The following is a 17,987-nucleotide window of genomic DNA, read 5'->3' on the forward strand; positions in this document are numbered from 1 at the left end:
ATAGGACAAGGGGAAATGGCACAAAGCTGCACCAGGGCAGGGTCAGATTAGATGTTAGGAAAAAGTTCCTCACTGAAAGAGTTGTGGGGATGTGGAACAGGCTGCCCAGGGAGGGGGTTGAGTCACCATCCCTGGATGTATTTAAAAGACGGGAAGATGAGGTACTTAGGGATATGGTTTAGCATAGGACAGGAACAGTTGGACTCGTTGATCTTAAAGGTATTTTCCAACCTTGTGATTCTGTGATCAGGAAATAGAGAATGCAGAGCATATGTCTCTACATGAACATGGAGGAGCTATGAGAACAACCTCCATGCTAATGCTGCCCAGAGAAGTTTGGCATAATTGTCACTTTTTTCCTATCAGCTACAAAGAATCCATTCTGAGCTAAAGGGTAAATAAACGAAATTGGTGAAGGAAAGAGTGCATCTCGTTTGTTTCTCTCCCAACACCAGATTTCTGTTCCACAACACAAAATATTCTTAAAAGAGTCCCTTTGAGGGAAATCCTATCATCTAACGGCTAAATAGTTTCTACATTAACACCCATGAAGAATTTTGCACGTGGATGTCTGACTTGAACATGCTGACAACCGTACCTTATTTCTACCCACTAAAAAGACTTAAACTGCCTCAAACATTTTCCAAACCATAGCAAATATACACTGCACCGATTTCAGTAGGGACTTGCAGAATAGTAAAAAAAAACCAAAACACAAAAAAACCCAAAGAAGCCTGAATAAATATTTCTAAATAGAAAGGGAACCGATCATTGCTTGCATCATTTATCATTCTCCATCTGAAAATACCTGAGAAAACTGATGACGGTGCCATGAGAACAGGTGAGAGCTGTAAGGCATCATCCTGTGATTCTTCAGAACGGAATTTCATTCTTGAGCTGATGATCACAGAATCACAGGGGTGGGAAGGGACCTCCACAGGTCATCAAGTCCAAACCCCTGCCAAAGCAGGTTCCCTAGGACAGGTCACACAGGGAGGTGTCCAGACGGGGCTTGAATATCTCCAGAGAAGGAGACTCCACAACCCCCTGGGCAGCCTGTCCCAGGGCTCTGTCACCCTCACCGTGTAAAAGTTCTTCTGCATATTGGTGCAGAACTTCCTGTGCTCCAACTTGAGGCCATTGCCCCTTGTCCTGTCTCTGATCCTCTTGGACATACAGGCAATAGATACACATGTCCTGGAAAATATGTTTTTATTTTATGAATCATTTCCTTAACCAGTATGAATACGATATGTGGCACTCTGGATTTCTGAAACACTGGACTGGTTTTAGTACTACAAATAGCTGAGAAAAGTGCATCTAAAATGATGCAAAGCAGAAACAACGTGAAATTCATTCTCGCTGATACATGGACATTTCTGAATGCTAGAAAACACACCAATTACCAGCACATTTGGGGACTTAAGCTTGAAAACATCTGGAAAGCCACCCAAACAAGTCCAGCTGCATCACTTATCTCATATTTAATGCAGAGAAATAGATTGTACTTTGGAAATTCCCTGGAATTTAGTCCAGGAAAAAAATTTTTTCCTTCTTTATTTTTCTAATCAGGATAAAAAACCCCAAACAAACAAAACCTTAAAGTACCACCATTCCAGCAGATACTCACCATCACAGCCCAAGTTTTTCCCCTTTGGGAGATGGTTATGATATGGACATTTATATCACGATGTTTCAGAAAATACAGCGGCAGTGAGTCGTTAAGGCAGAACATGAGCTGTCATCACAAGGGGCAGTACCAGGCTGGTTAGGAATGGACAAGAAAGCAGATGCCAGAAGCATTCTGCAGTGTGGCTAAATCTGGCAGAGAAAGAAAAAAAAAAAAACCAACCAAAACAAAAAACCCTCAAACTCTTGCTTTGATTTTAATAAATGAAATAATTACAATATTTTGGAATATTTTCTCCTTTCTAGAAGCAATTAAAAGGGTGGTTGAAAAAAAAATAGAGGAAAAGACTAAAACCTGCCCTTTCTGAATTGGGAAAGGTACTTCGTTGACAGCCCATGACTCTGAAAAGGAGAGAGAAAAGAATTTCTACTGATAACAAGATATTTTTTTTCTTCAATCATGCCACACTGACAAAACATTTTAAGTGATTCAAAGGCATTACAAACCATAGTCACAGGAAGGAAGTGAAGCTCCACTCATGCTTTCCACATCTATATTCCAGCACACACAAAAATCACATAGCACTCCACAATATATTTTCTGAATACTTGGCAACAATGCATTAAATCTAAGCACGGTTGCATGGCACTTTCTTCCTGTGCTCAGAGGTGGAAGACTTATGAAGTGGTGTCTTTCATCTTGTGAAGTTTGTAGGAGACTTTTTTTTTCTCTCTCTTTAAAGCACACACATTACAAAGTTTGGAGAGTGTAAAGTCAACAAGCTGTGCCCAGCAGCTGGAATACAGAGCAGAGGAACCAGTTCCTGTTGGGGCTGAGTCTACAGTTTCAGATTAGTCACCAGAAAAGCTCAGGCCTCAGACAGAGGTGCTTTGTTCTTGTCACAGAAAATGCCATCACACCCTGAGAAACTGACACTCTTGGAGGCCTCGTCACAGAGGTTTTACAGCTTTATGATTTTTTGTTGTTGTTGTTTAAGGCTGGAAAATTCACAATGACCTGAAGCGCTATATGCCAGCGTTCTTCTCTCCACGTTGACCTGTGTAGTCTCTAAATGCTCAGAAATAGTCCAGGCAGCCATTGTTTACAGAAGTACGGGACACAATGTTATGTACAATATACATCACCCAGAGTTTCTATTGATAACAATCCCTAAAAAGCTATTTATATGCATATAAAACAGATGAACTCCCCACACTATTGGTCTAGGTGTGGTCTAAGGACCACTATGGGTCTAGGATAAGGTCTAATCAGCTTATTCCTGTGATAGCAATACATATGAAAGCGAAAGTTAACAAGACTTCAAAACTTAGTTGACTAGCATGTAGAAAGCATCCACAGAGTGCTTGTTGAGTCACAAGGGCCTGTTTGTAGATACTAATCTAGGAAAGGGACCAAGTGTCTACCATGCAGGCAGCACCACCACTGGGCTATATAGTCAGATTGTCACCAGTTTGCTGAGTAATAGTTATTCAAACGAGTGTTGTAACAGGAAACCAAGACAGTGGCAACACCTCTGGTGCAGCCTGTTACTTCAGGAACTTACACTCAAACAGAGAGAAGTTGCAATTGGGCTTCCACAAGCAATGGAAGTGGCCTTCAGGGCATCATCTCAGTTTTCTAGTGAATGCTCAGGGCGCCTTGCTGCTTTTGGGCCTCCTTCTTTACATTTCTTTGGTCTGGTGAAGAGCAAGTCAGCACAAAACAGCAGTCTCTCCATTAAGGCAAAAGGTGTGTCTTTATACCCCATAAAATTCATACCTTTGAGAGAATGGACACTAGAGTTGAAGTTGACATTCCTACTCAAGCAGATCAGTAGTGGGAGAGTAGCTGGCATTGCTGCACCCATCTCTGCAGTTGGTCTTTCCAATTTCTGCTTTAACTTGGTGTCTTTTGCATCAACTGATTTTCCACTAGTGCAAGCGTCAGCTTAACAGCAGTACAGTGGGTGAAAATCATCTCTCTCACTGGATGAAAAAAATACATTCAAGCTAATTAAGGACACAGAACAGAAAATTTGTATCAGACTATTTGGGAACAGCCACCATGCAAAACAGTTTGATTTACTGCTCTCCAATGTACAACTGGAGGCTCTGACTTGGAAAAAAGCACATATATTCTTCATGCTACACAAACATAGCTGAATTTGCTTTATCTAATGCTTAGAGAAACACAAGGATGACTACATGCTCTTCTCCACACAGAATGACATCATCTCCGCACCAATCTGATTCTGCGTCCTCAGTCCTGTAGATCTCTAATACACGACTGGGAGTCACAGAATCATAGGGGTTGGAAGGGACCTCAAGAGATCATTGAGTCCAACACCCAAATCAGGACTCAGTCCTGATCAAGCGGTTAACTTGACCAAACTTGCTACCTTGCAAGGTAAGGTCTCCAGGACAGTCTAGTCTCTTACAACACATCTCCAGCTTCTTGCCTTGTTTGATGTCCAACCTCAACCCCAGATGAAGGCTGAGCTTTCAGAGCCAGGAAAAAGCAATTAAAGGATGTATCCAGCATGTGAAAACTTCCATGGGAAAAAAAAAAAAAGGCTCTGTAGCAATCCCTTACCTCTTTAAGAAAGAGGATGTATGCCTTCCCAAGAATGAAAGTCTAACAGCAGTTATCTTATGTGCTGCCAGACTGATCCCCACATTGGCCTGAAATTCAAGATGCACAACACCAACCTGCAATGCGTAGGCTAAAGTCATACCTGGAACAAATAGCTTGCCATGAAGCTTTTATAAGGGTTATCTAGCAGTGCAGTGTTCCTTCTGACACTAGATGGGATCAATTTACATCACTACAGACCACACAGGTTGTGCACATCCTAAAAGAGATCTAAAGGTGGCTGTCAGTGGCTGCTACGGACTGTCCTCTCTGTACCAGCAGGACACAATCGCACTAAAGGAGAGTTGGGTGTCCCCAGCACAACATCACTGCCAGTGAACGTTGTGCTGCTGTGGAGTCCAACCAGAAGGGCCTGCCAGGGACAGACAGTGTATGTGGGAAAGCAAGCCTGCAGCAAAGGGGCTTCAAACAAGAGGACCTTGGATGTGCTGCAGCAGGGTAATTTGGTACTTTCACACATGGTCAGCCAGCTCTCCTGTCCAGCAGGAGAGAGATGTAGCAGAAACATCTTTCCTTTAAAAGGATTACTCCTGGCTCTGGAGAGGTCTGTAATTTTTGGCAGGCTTCTGACAGGCTGTGCAAAGGGAAAAGGAACCTCTTTGCTCTCTCTCCCACACTGCAGCCACATAAGGTCGAGTCATAACGTAGCTCTTAATAAAGAAGCACAGATGTGCCCTGTAGGCACTTAAAGACTAAAAGGAAAAAAAACACTGAAACAAAATGTTCCTGTGTGTTTCATAAATCGGTATATAAGCATAATGCAACCTACTATCCTAGATATAAAATGAAATATCTTAAAAAGTATTGAATCCTTTGTGAATTTTCTCAGTGGATCGGCATGAAGCTATTTAGCCCAGATGTTTCTATGATTCTGATGCATTAGGAGATGCACGGCTTTGTGGCCAAGTGTTAACATAGAGAACTATAATGTAAAACATGTAAAGATACTGGCTTCCAAAGTTACTAGAAGTTTTCGCTCTAACCACTCTGCTTCCTTATGTAGCCATATTTTCTTTACAATACGCACTTGTACTTTAGCGCACATGGAAGAACAACAAAATCCATCCCCTCTCCCCTATCAAAACCTAATTCCACATGTTCTCTGGAAGAAGACAGAAGGGCCAACTGACACCAAGTCTTTCAGCTATGGAAATCTCATCTCTGAACAGCAATGAACAGCAAATCTCATACTACAGGCAAATGCAAGGCCAACAAGGCACAGCTGGGTAGCACATGAGCAGGTGAAGAAGTGATGGTGAGATTTTTGATGACAATTTGGTGTCCAAAAGACAGAGTGTCACATTGCATGGTTCTTGTTTGCACCTGTAATGGATTTAAGGATTTGTGGAAGTAGTTTTAAAGATATCTAAGCAGGTGTAATATCTATGTTGGAATGGCCTAAGCAAGAGGAGATGCAATAATGGGAGTACAAAGGATGCAAAATAAATAGCGCAAAGAAAAAAAAAGGGCACTCTATAGAAGAACAGTGCAATGGAATACCTTGCATGAGAATCCATCAGAAAAATCTCTGTTGTCATAATTATTCATAACAGTTGAAAACATTTCAGAGCTCATTTCTGCATGATCTACCTGCCAGGATGCAAGTGGAGAGTTTTTTGACACTTTGAGACCTTGTTAACTTAAAAGGACGAAATGAAATCCTAAATTAGCGAAAATTATCTCCTACTACAGCTCTGAACCTGCAGTCACAACTCCATTTTAATGGAGGTACTTTCTAGAGTCCACTTCACGCTTAGACAGAAAGCTGATACCGAGAGAAGTGGTAGCTTCTGCTGTGGTTCAAGTGAGGTTTTGATCCAATTTTTCTTGAAACAAAAAATGATGTTATTTCAGTTAGGTCTGAATTTTCTCATGCCTTTTTAAGACCAACAAATGTTAGTCCAGTTGAGACTGCACAGAGCATACTGGTGCATTCTACCATGGTATATCACATCAAGTGCTAATAAGCTGCTTATCCTCTGCAGGCCACGGGGGTTTGTTTCACATCTACAAACGTTTGGTAAACCAAATTTCCTGTGCATCACTTGCCAACAATTCTGCCTTTCCCCCCCCCGCCCCCAAAACAACTCATCATTAGATTGTACTTCCCAGCATAACCACTTCAATCCACATTTCTGGCTGTTACTTTTCTTTAAAAATATTTAATTAGTCAGATGAGTAACCTGTATTTCTCAAAATGAGTTTGTAAAGCCATAGCGGGTGGCACAATTTGTCCTCCTGTGTTACAGAGATTAATTCCAAACCTTGCATTATTCACAGATAATTTAAACCATTCTGATCTTTTCAAGTTGGATACAGTCCTTGATAACTGTTGGACAAAAGTTGAAGACATCTGTAACCACTAGATAGCTCTCTTCTCTTTAACAACCAGAGAATTATACTGCATTTACGAAAAAAAGCCAAGTGTTCAGCACATACTAGATTGTTTTACACTGGTTCTAAATTACCACTCTACAATTCAGAAGTTAATTCTTGTATCATCCATTTTACCGTTATCTATTTGCCAGCTCAAAGGTTAAATGAAGCAACAATCATGTACCGTTCCATTAAATCATAATAATTTGAAAAGGGAAAACATATGGGGTAGTGAAAAAAAAAGACTTAATCTTGAGCTATTGCAAAATATGAAAACATTGTCAAATGGCCATTATTGTCATGCTTATTTGGGAACCCAAATCTCCCAGAAAATTAATGACCTGGATATTGTAATAATTATTTCTCTTCTAAAATGCTTTTAGAAAGTTGTGACAAAAATATCCATAATGAGAAAGTACTAATAATCAAAATGTGCTTTCGCCTTGGGTTTATTCCCTGCTCTATCACTGCTTCTCCTCTACCAGCTTTAATAGGGAAGCTCCTAAATTACTGGCTTAGAAACCGAAAAGCTTCATAGGAAAGAATGCCAAAAATCATGGCCAGAAGCAGACTTCTGTTGAGAACTCAATATTAATGTGCAGCAAACACATGATAACTACTCCACCTGCAAAGGCTACCTACTCTCGGTTCTGAAAATGTTTCTTCACTATGAGTAGTTCCTACCTTACAAATTAACTGAAACGTGCTGTGAGGAATGGGGCTGATTCACTGCCTGCAATTCAACCACTGGTAACAAAGGCCATTGTCCAGCAGCACCTGAACGCTTTATGTGGAAATTCCATGCTTCTTCCTTGGTTTAAAAAAAAAAAAAACATTCTTTTTTCCATTTCAAATACAATCCTGAATAGTGAAATAATAGCTTAAAAATGGCAATTATTACTCGCCGAGATTCTGCAAATGCTGGTGTCTCAATTCTCTTCTTTCATGGAACTACTAACTAGACCATTGTTTCTCTCTATCCAAATAATAGACAGTAAGGACCTCATCACAGATGATCGTTTGTATTATCCAGTTTCTACACTTCATTTTGCAGAATTACTTCTTTCCTGTATAATTTTCACTGATGTTCATCTAGCTCCCAAATGGGACTCCACTTTGCTTCACTAGCTTCAGTTTCTTCCAGAGTCCAATTGTTCCGGCAAAATCATTTTCCTGATATATAACCCAAACTTCTCTTTTTGTGTTTGTATGTGAAATACGAAGAAACAACTGCATTTGTGAGGAAGTATAGAGACAGAGACATAGCAAAATGCCTGCGAAGGAGAAACAACAGCTCCAACAGCTGAGCTGAGAGAAGCTAATTCACTAATATTTCAAAAACATGCCAGCCAAAAACACTGGAAAAGATAAATCATCACAATATACTCCGCTGTCGCTCCGTCCATTTGCAGGAACAAGCTCTTCTTCCCCCTTAAAATTCTCTTGGAAGAAAAGTAGCAAACTTAGTGTGACTCAAACATATTTACATACGAGGCCAACATCACATGTAGGCTTTGGAGCTCCCGGTTTGTTCATCAGCAAGCCCTTAGACTGGCTAGTCCATGAATTGCTGTATTTCCTTCCACCATTTAAATGTAACGTGCCGCTGGGTTTGGTGCTGTTGTAAAGTTTGTTCCACAATACTTGGGGCTTTGTTCGCAAAACCCAAAGAAAGGATTAGCAGTGACTTTTGTATGGAAAAAAAGACCTCCCCATGCACACATCTGGGAATGCCATTTTTCACTGTATAAAAAAAAAAAGGGCCATGACAGGAACAATTGTAGGCTCCTCCTTTCTGTGTGTGTGTAGGGGTTTAGGTATCATTGGTCCTGTCTCAAGCAGGGTCAGCTCTGGTCCTATTTCAGTGATTCTGTGGTATTTAGCAGCACGTACTGTATTTTCCATATGGGGACACTGCAGCCCTGATTACCTAGAAAGATGAAGCTCAGTGTCCATCAGATGCTGCCAGGGTTATCTTCCCACAAACGGTGAATTTCAGTTACTTTCAAGACTTGGAGAGGACTGCTTTCCTATTCAGCAAAGCAAGGCTAGCATTCATTATAAGCATTTACAGCGGCAGCAGCCATTTCCAAGAGACCTCATGATCAATTTTTGATGGATTAGCTGCAATATTAGATCAGAGGCAGAACGTTTACAGTTTAAGAATATTATTCCACCATGGCCTCACAATATGTCGTAACAATACGTTGTTGCAATAATTTGTCCTGAATTGTTTGGGCTGCAGGTTCTAAAATACTTCTAATTAGAAAAAGGAATATTTGACAGAGCCACTGTATCTAGCTTGCTTTCTCCCAGACATACCAGCAGAGAAGGTTTATTTGATGTAGTACCTCTTTTCATTACAAACCCATGCCTGTCACAGAGGTTTCCTACAGTGACGGATGTGCCTGGACAACAATGCAGCCAAAAATTAAGTTATGGCTTTTCATATTTGACATGTCTTCATTTCCTCTTCCTTGTCCCTCAGGGATTCTGCAGATCCAGTAGGAGATTGCTCACCTGGAACACAAAATCCAGAGCCTCCACCTACGAACTCTATTCATTTATTGCTCTTTCAAGACAGCTCTGACAGCAGTTGTTTACATTCCATCCCCACCACTAATTTCTTCTTCATTTCCTACTGTGTCCTAGCTACTGGGTCACTCCTTGTCCTGGTTTTCCAAACTGCCTTTTTTCCCCCCCTCAAAGCACATAAGAGGCAGATGCTCATCGTAGCTCAGCATTTGGTTGTGTCCCTTCCCCATCTGAATCCACCTGCCAGATGATCGTGTACACCCTTATAAATCATGTCCTGCTTTAAAACCTGGCACAGCTCTTTCCTCTCTCTTTATCTCAGTCATTAAGTTCTGCACTGGCCTGTCCCAATCCATCCCCAAGCATCACCTTGTCCACCCATCTACCATGCAGTCTTACAACCACTCACGTGGGTCTTTACCCAGAGAAAGTTCACAGAAGTGTCTTTTAAACACTCACTTCTGCTCTATGCCAAGCAATGACTAAAACAGGCTTGTAACTGGAATCTTATTTTCCTTCTCCCAAGGTAACATCTCTTGCCCTCTCTCTGTCCTCGGACTGGGAACACCTCAGAGCCACTGACGGCTAGTGTGATACTGCACTGGAGAGAATCAGTTGTACACATGAATTTATTTCCCCTATTCATGCACAATAACATTTGCAAGATCAAAACATACACTTCGGAATTTGGCCCAGCAAAGCACTGGAGTTTTGTAGCATTCCTTTTATTTATATGGGTTTTCCAAGGGTTCCACTTCTTTGCTTGTATCAAAAATAGTGTGGCCAGCAGGTCTGAGGAGGTGATTGTGCCCCTGTGCTTGGCACTGGTGAGGCCACACCTCCAGTGCTGTGTCCAGTTCTGGGCTCCTCACCATAAGGACACTGAGGTCCTGGAGCAAGTCCAGAGAAGGGCAACCAGGCTGGTTAAGGAGCTGGAGGGCAAATCATATGAGGAGCGGCTGAGGGAGCTGGGGGTGTTTAGCCTGGAGAAGAGGAGGCTGAGAAGAGATCTTATCACCTCCTACAACTACCTGAAAGGAGGTTGTAGAGAGGTGGGTGATTGTCTCTTCAGCCAGGTGCCAGGAGACAGGACAAGGGGAAATGGCACAAAGCTGTGCCAAGGCAGGTTCAGATTAGATATTAGGAAAAAGTTCTTCACTGAAAGAGTTGTCAGGGCCTGGAACAGGCTGCCCAGGGAGAGGGTTGAGTCACCTTCCCTGGATGGGAAGATGAGATACTTAGGGATATGGTTTAGCTTAGGATGGGAACGGTTGGACTCAATCATCTTAAAGGTCGTTTCCAACCTTCTGATTCTTGATCTTGCACTCATGAGATCTACAGAAAAACTGCACAGTGAATGTGACCAAACCTGCTGAGACCTACCAGTGCCTTTATGAAAGCTCTGTGTCAAACACAAGGAACTGTGTTTGATACCCATCCTATATGATTTTTTTTTAAACTACAGTGCAAACCATGAATTAGAATGGCACATCAGCTACAACTTAGTTAGATTCCCTGGTTTACCAATCCTGAAGAGGGACGATCAGAGCAGACAAGGATTTTATTAACTTCAATTAATTGTGGCCTTCAGTGAAAAACAGAAACATCCAAAAAAAAACCCCATCCCAAACCAAAACCAAAACCCAAGCATGAAAAAAAGGCAGCAATCTGAACACATTAAAATTCTGGTCCCACAGTAAATTAAGGGACAGAAGCATAATACACTTCAAGATGTGTAACTGCTATCCATGTGCAAGCCATTGAATGAGATACCACCCTCTTGGTCAAGATAAATACCGTGCTCCTTAGAGTATCAACAATAAACTAAACCAAGTCAGATTTTTTCCTTCTCTTTGTAAATAATAACCATCAAAAGTAAAGTATGCCTATTGGATGATTTTTGAATACATATACCTAGGTTATTTTTAATGCAATAGTTTTCAGCATACTGAGAATTACACAACTGAAAACTGTAGGTTAGCTTTTAATGAACAATCCAAAGTTAATAATATTAAGCAAATAACAGAAAAAATGCAGAACAAGTTACTGTACTTAATTTACCAATTAAAAAAACCCAATGCCCTGAAGACCCAGAGGGAGGTTGAATATAGCATCGGAGAAAAGGGGTAGATAATGAGAAGAGTTTCTTCTATAACATTTTTACCGTATCATCAACAAGGCTTTTTGGAATTAATTAGGTAAGTTTGACTGGAGCAACGAAGTATTAACTAGACTAATGGTAAGTACTTGGTTCAACTCATGTCATATGTTGCCTTTTGCCTGTAATGATATTTTGAGTGCAACACCACATAGTGCCACTGTAGCTACATCTTAAGAAAACAGGTAAGTCAAAATATAACACATTTCTTCACAGTTAAATATTTGAAAGGTTAGTTTCTAAGATATGTCTTTTTCCTTTTTTGAATCAACATCTTCTGGCTATCAAATCCCAGTGCCTCACACCACTAAAAGTTTTACAACACTTTCAGGACAGCTGCAGTTGACGTACGAATTTCTCATCATAGCATAGTAGGTGTAAGAAAGCTTGTTTGGCATAATTTGTCACCTGAGAACGTGAGAATAGGCCATATTAATAGAAGAAAGTGTGAGATCCTTACAGTGCGTTCTGTCAGTCAGTGGCTCATATGAAAGTCCTATAAAGGCAACGTGAGTACATCCAGACTGAGAACCATGGGCAGCAGGACTGCAGCTATCAATTATTAACTAAAGTCTGCCTGGAGACAGCCATGCCAAGCACCTGAATCCACTTTAATGGTGGAAGGGGACACATATGCTTGGGGACTTCAAATCCTTTATGAGTAACACTCACTTATGATATATGAAGAGAGAGCAAACTTTAAGGAAGATTGCAGTAAGTCTGCGGTGTTTGGGGGAGCACACAGCCTGGCGCTGCTATCATTTAGCAATGTGCAGGACCCACGGCTCAGTTTGTTGCTGCACAGATGAAAAGTCAGGACTTTCAAGTGATCTGGCATAAATTAACGTTTTCATATCACAGCTGCTTGCTTTAATAGTACTTACGTTAAAAAGCCTAATGAAAAATTAAGTGAATAATGTTGCATGCTGGAGAAAGCACTCCTTTTTGACACACTGATTAAGTAGAAAGCCACCAGCATTTCTTGGATGCATTCCCAGGAAAAATCTCTTCTGTTTCTGCTATTCCTCATCCTAGATAAATAAATGAATACAAAACATTACTCAAATATGGAGAAAGTTGTTTTCAACAACTGATAGGAAGTGTTTTGATAATAGTGGATTTCATGTTAAATACACACATATCAGCATCTACAGAGAAGACACCATTTCTCATGCTAAATTTGCGCTCGGCTTAACAGAACACTTCAAAGTCTCCTATTCATTTGTAAAAGCAGCAGAAAATATAATAGTGCAGAAAACTTTATTCCTAAAATCATTTTTCCCCCCTCTAACAATATTCCTTCACAATAACTTGTGAAGTTTATGGAAAAAGAATAATTTAATTTTGAGTAAAAGTAGCTTGAAAATATCCAAACCAGTTCACCCATGGGCTTCCACAGGAACTTTCTCTCAAAGCTTTTTTTTTTTTTCCTTTTCTATGAAGTATTATACTTGTTACCGGGAAGCACAAACTGCATTGGTATTTGCTCTGAAACATAATCTACATCAAAGCAATAGGAACCGTCATACGTACACCAACAAATTGTAACTGCACATCCTTGTAGGGAAAAGCTGCACAAGATGGCAATAGGGGGAAAAAAAGGAGAAAACAAATAGGATTTATCAGGAAATGAAATAGGAAAGGCTAGAGAAAAGGAGAAGTGAACACTTAGAAGAAAAGAGACCTCTGACAATTTACAAGCAGAATCTCAGACAGGAGAGAAGCAGAATATCTGGCAGCAGAACCTGAAAGAAAAGCCCCAGTGGGACTGAGACTAGGAGGAGGAAAGAGAGGCAGAGAGAAATTGGGGGAAGGAAAGGGAGGGAGAGTAGCAGAAGGTGAAATGAGTTGTCGTGTTGTCTGGCCACAATACAAAAGCCTTCCTAGCCATATGTGTTTTCATGGCTAGCAGGCAGTGCAGACAAATACAACTCCTGAAGATTTGTCCGGGCGACAGAGTTTATGGGGTGAGCACATCTACAGCTCTTCTAGGAGAACCTAAGTTAGAATATGAGGATATTATTATTATGATTATGTCCCTACCTTTAGAGGTATAACAATAGTCTAGGTCTGTATAATGGCCCTGCTCTTTTTCTGGTACAATTATTGTCAAGCTCTTTCCCCACTTCCTGCTCTTCTGTTCATCACTGGAATGGCTGGAGTAGTCAGACACAGACTCTCCATCGTGCCATTAACTCGTTCAGCATACTGGAATCTAAGATGTCTGATGGTATTTCTATTCTGTTGCTGGCAGTGTGCTCGTAGCAGCCTCATCCCAAAATGCACTTTTCCCATGAAGTTTTACGGACCAGCCTGGGAGTGTTTCTGATGATCATTCTCCTCAGCTTCTATCGGACAACGATGCCACATGTAGCATGGATGCCTCTGGAGGATTTTATTCCTAACAGCATTTTTTCCCTACTGTGTAGTTCAGTAGCCCTTCATTCTCAGGACATGCTGCTTCTTTTTGCCACAGCACACTGGTGGAAATTACATCTCCCTCTGTGTCTAGTTTGCTGAAGCTCATAAAAACATAGATGCGTTATGAACAGAACAGTCCTATAACTCCACAAGAAAGAATTGTTTTCTTCCTGGCTCCTCTTCAGCACTCAATAGTTAACAGGACCAGGCTGCCTCTTCTGAAACACAAGAAATCTTAACAGAGCTCTTGGCCATGTACCACAAGAACTTCTGCCCAATCTGATTCAAGAAACATACTGTGTTTTGCAAGGAAGAGGGGAAGAAACATTATGCTAAAGTCTTATTTGGCTCTTTCCAGTAGAGCTGACAAGCTGTTGTAGGCTGAGTGACTGTAGGCTGAATAAGTTGGCAAGAAAAGAACAGTGTTCTTCAAGCTTGACTCCATAGCCAAATTTGATGGGTAGCATAACAGACCGTATAGCCTCTAGTCAGAATAAAATCCATAAAATGAAAAAGAAAACCCCAAACCCACAGCATGGAGTCATCAAATCTAGCCATACACTCAGGACTGGCTGCATAATCAAAGGAAAATTACTTCATTGGGCTCACTGCCCAATAACGAGCTAGAAAGGGTGAGACTTCTATTTCTTGGATTTAATTGTAGGCAATCAGGATGACACCTCTAACCCCACAAAGCTCATGTTCCTAGAGCAGTTTATGACGACTTTGTTTACCGCAACCCTGGAAATAATGTAACACCACAAAGGAAATCCAGAAAAAATGATGCAGCCATCATGTAGGAACTGCACATTTAAGGAGAGAATTTCCTGGATTTGAAACATAGCCAACATTTTTGTATTTGCAAAATTATTTTCCACTCCTCAATGTCTGTACTAGTTCAACACGCATCTGGGTTTTAACCTCCATATCCTTTCATCTGACGGCTATTATTTAACTTCCATTCATTTAAGAGTGTTTTAGGCCAAACTGACTCCTTGGCTGAGGCAGTACCATGAAGCAAGTGCACTCCTTACAAATGCCTATTGCCTTCCTCCATGCTCTGCTTGTCCTCGGAACAAATCAAGCACGTAGGCGGCGACAAGGCACTAAGCAGTTTCCCCAGTCAGGGGAAGTATATCCCAGCACTCCTGGGAGACACTTGTCTGCCTTGTTCTTAAAAAATCTCAAAAGGAAGAGACTCCATAGCCACCTTGAATAGCTGTGTTTCAGGAGCTCATCTCTTCCTGACATCAAAATAGCTTTTTCCTGCAAGATACTTCTTGCCCTATCCCTTGGGGACATGCAGAATCAGTCAGCACCATCCCTCTTACATCCAGCTTTATCAAAAGAGAAAAGTTGCACCAAGTTTCTATGATCTAATAAAACAAAGAAAATTTCCCAGTTTTTATAAACCTCTTCTTGCCCTGACACTCTCCTCTGAACTCCAACTTCTCTAGCTGAAATGCATTATACACCACATTCCCAGTAAATTTCCAGCACTACTAAGCACGGTCACACATACATTCTGATAAATCACGTATTACTAGCATACTCCCAAATGAAAATTAATTGCTTATCTTTTGCAACAGCATCACTTGCTTGACTCATTAACCCATGAAAACCTCCTTCCCACTCTTCTCCACAGCATTATTGCCTGCTTACACAGTCCGGTTTACACTTGTACGTACATTAATTGCACTGAATTTCATGCATTCTGCCAATTCATCCACCATCCTCACTTTCATAGTCTGAGTTGTTTCGAACCCCTACCCATGGAGACTTGCTCCACAAATGTCTGGCATCAACCTTTCCACTGGTTGTATTTTGAGTCATTAATGAACTAGATTTTAAAAACATCCTTAGGTCCGTGCACAAAGTACCATCCCAGCTGACATCTACATTAAAGTCACACAATTTTCTTGCCTACACAAATTCCACTAGACCTTAGTAAAAGGTTTTGGATACTAAAGTAGGCACATCTAAGCAAACAACACTGGGAGTAGTACTTTGATGTGCAGAAAACAAGCCAAGACCTAAACATAGCAAGATTGACGGTTCCCAAAGTAAGACATTCTGAAAGAGAACTTAAAATAGTTAATTCTTTGATGCATACTGTTTACCAGGTCATCCTTTTTTTTTTCCTCTTAAAAGCACTTCCTTTATTGGCTTGCCTCAAATCTCCCAAAATCATTCCAGGACTAAGTCCTTGGAGACAGTCATTAAGTTCTGACAAAGACTGTCTCAGCTAATCGTTCAAGTGTTACATATTTCAAACTCCTGATTTATGCCTAAATTAGCTACCTATTCTTAAAGCTTGTCTTCAGTATTTAGTTTGCACTCTTAATTATTGGTTGTCAAAAGAAGGTTAAGGATTTTATTTATTTGCATGGTGCCAGATGAGATCAAATGTATTAAAATGAATGCTCACAACATGTAACAGTTCTTAAAATTTGATGCTGGGACCAAAACAAAACTGATAAACAAAAAAAGTCTTGTTATTATCTCTTAATGAGAACCACTGATTATTTTTTACATTTCATTTGACAGTCTTCACCTTAATTAATTCTACATGGCAAAGTTAAATTATTCTGGTTGATGAAGATCGTTCTGACTCCAAAATATACTTATTAAATGAAATTAAAGCATGGTGCTAATCAGGCAAACGAGCATGTGTTACTAACCAAACATACAAACCCTAACAATGAGATAATGACAGGTACGGTGACAGACACAAAGCACTGCTATTCAAAGGCAGGAAAATGCTTTGAGCTTCCTAAAGGGAAAGAGCAGTGCAGATGTAAATCCCTACAATCTTCTTGAAGACCATTCTTTGCTTTTTAAATCATGTTTGTTTTGTATCTCAGGCATAGGGCAACATCTGTATTGAAAGCTGACTGAAGATGGTAAGAGCAGTAGACTGGAAGGCTGTACCAGAGGCAGGCAAGCCTCATGGTGTGGCTGGCTGTTATACACTGCAAGGGTGGTTTTCCATTAATGACGGCTAATTTTTGGAAGTTTTGGTACATTTACCTAGCAAGCTGTTTTCAAAACAAATGGAAAAGTCTGGATTCAATACTGCTTGCCAACTGACTTTCACTAAATTTGGATATATTCTTTAGATCTTGAGTCAAGGCAACACTATTTATGTGTACATGTGAGAGGAACACCGCACAGGTAAGGGGAGCCAGCAAGGCTTGCATGTTGATGCAATGGAAATTTCTGAATTAGCTTCAAAAGCTTTGTTTTGCTCACTGACAAGTGAGATGATTAACGCCAGAACTCTTTGCTTTCATTTGCATAGAACACATGGTTCTCTGGCTGAAATGGTAATTTTTCCTGGCAAACTTCTGACAAGAGAGAGCCTAAGACCTGGCATTCTAAATGTGTATCATTTCAGGCTGTGGGCTGACATAGTAATTTTGTTCTTGCTGAGCAAAAGAGATTTCTGGGCACAGCACAGGTATTTTTGCGGGTCTGAGGAGACAGGAAGGTTCTGCTACATGCCTGCACTGGGTGAGGAGGAGCTTAGCCCACTGGCTGGGGCAGTTAAGCAGCCTACAGCTACTCACTGGCAGTTTACTATCCCCCAGTCATTTTGCAAACCACATTTTTCAGAGTGATACAGACACATTCAAGAACTCTCACAACTTAATTTCTTTTATAACTTTTCAAAAATGAGACAGAATCACACAGAATGTTAGGAGTTGGAAAGGACCTCAAAAGATCATCTAGTCCAACCCCCCTGCCAGAGCAGGACCACCCAAACTAAATCACACAGAAATGCACCCAGGCAGGGTTTGAATGTCTCCAGAGAAGACATAAGGAAGATGTTCCACTCCCTTCATCACCTTGGTGGCCCTGCACTGGACTCTTTCAAGGAGTTCTGTGTCTTTCTTGACCTGAGGGGCCCAGAACTGGACCCAATATTCCAGATGCGGCCTCACCAGGGCAGAGTAGAGGGGGAGAAGGACCTCTCTTGACCTACTAACCACCCCCCTTCTAATACACCCCAGGATACCATCTGCCTTCTTAGCCATGAAGACACATTGCTGGCTCATAGTCATCCTGCTATTCTTAGCTATGAGGGCAAATTGCTCCCTGCTCATAATCATCCTGCTGTCCCCAGGATCCCCATGTCCCTCCCACCCACGCCGCTCTCCAACAGGCAAGTCACAAACACAAGCACATGAGCACAAGTTCCACATACTCTTAAGT

This window comes from Gallinula chloropus (assembly GCF_964237585.1).
Source record: "Gallinula chloropus genome assembly, chromosome: 4".
Taxonomy (NCBI): domain Eukaryota; kingdom Metazoa; phylum Chordata; class Aves; order Gruiformes; family Rallidae; genus Gallinula; species Gallinula chloropus.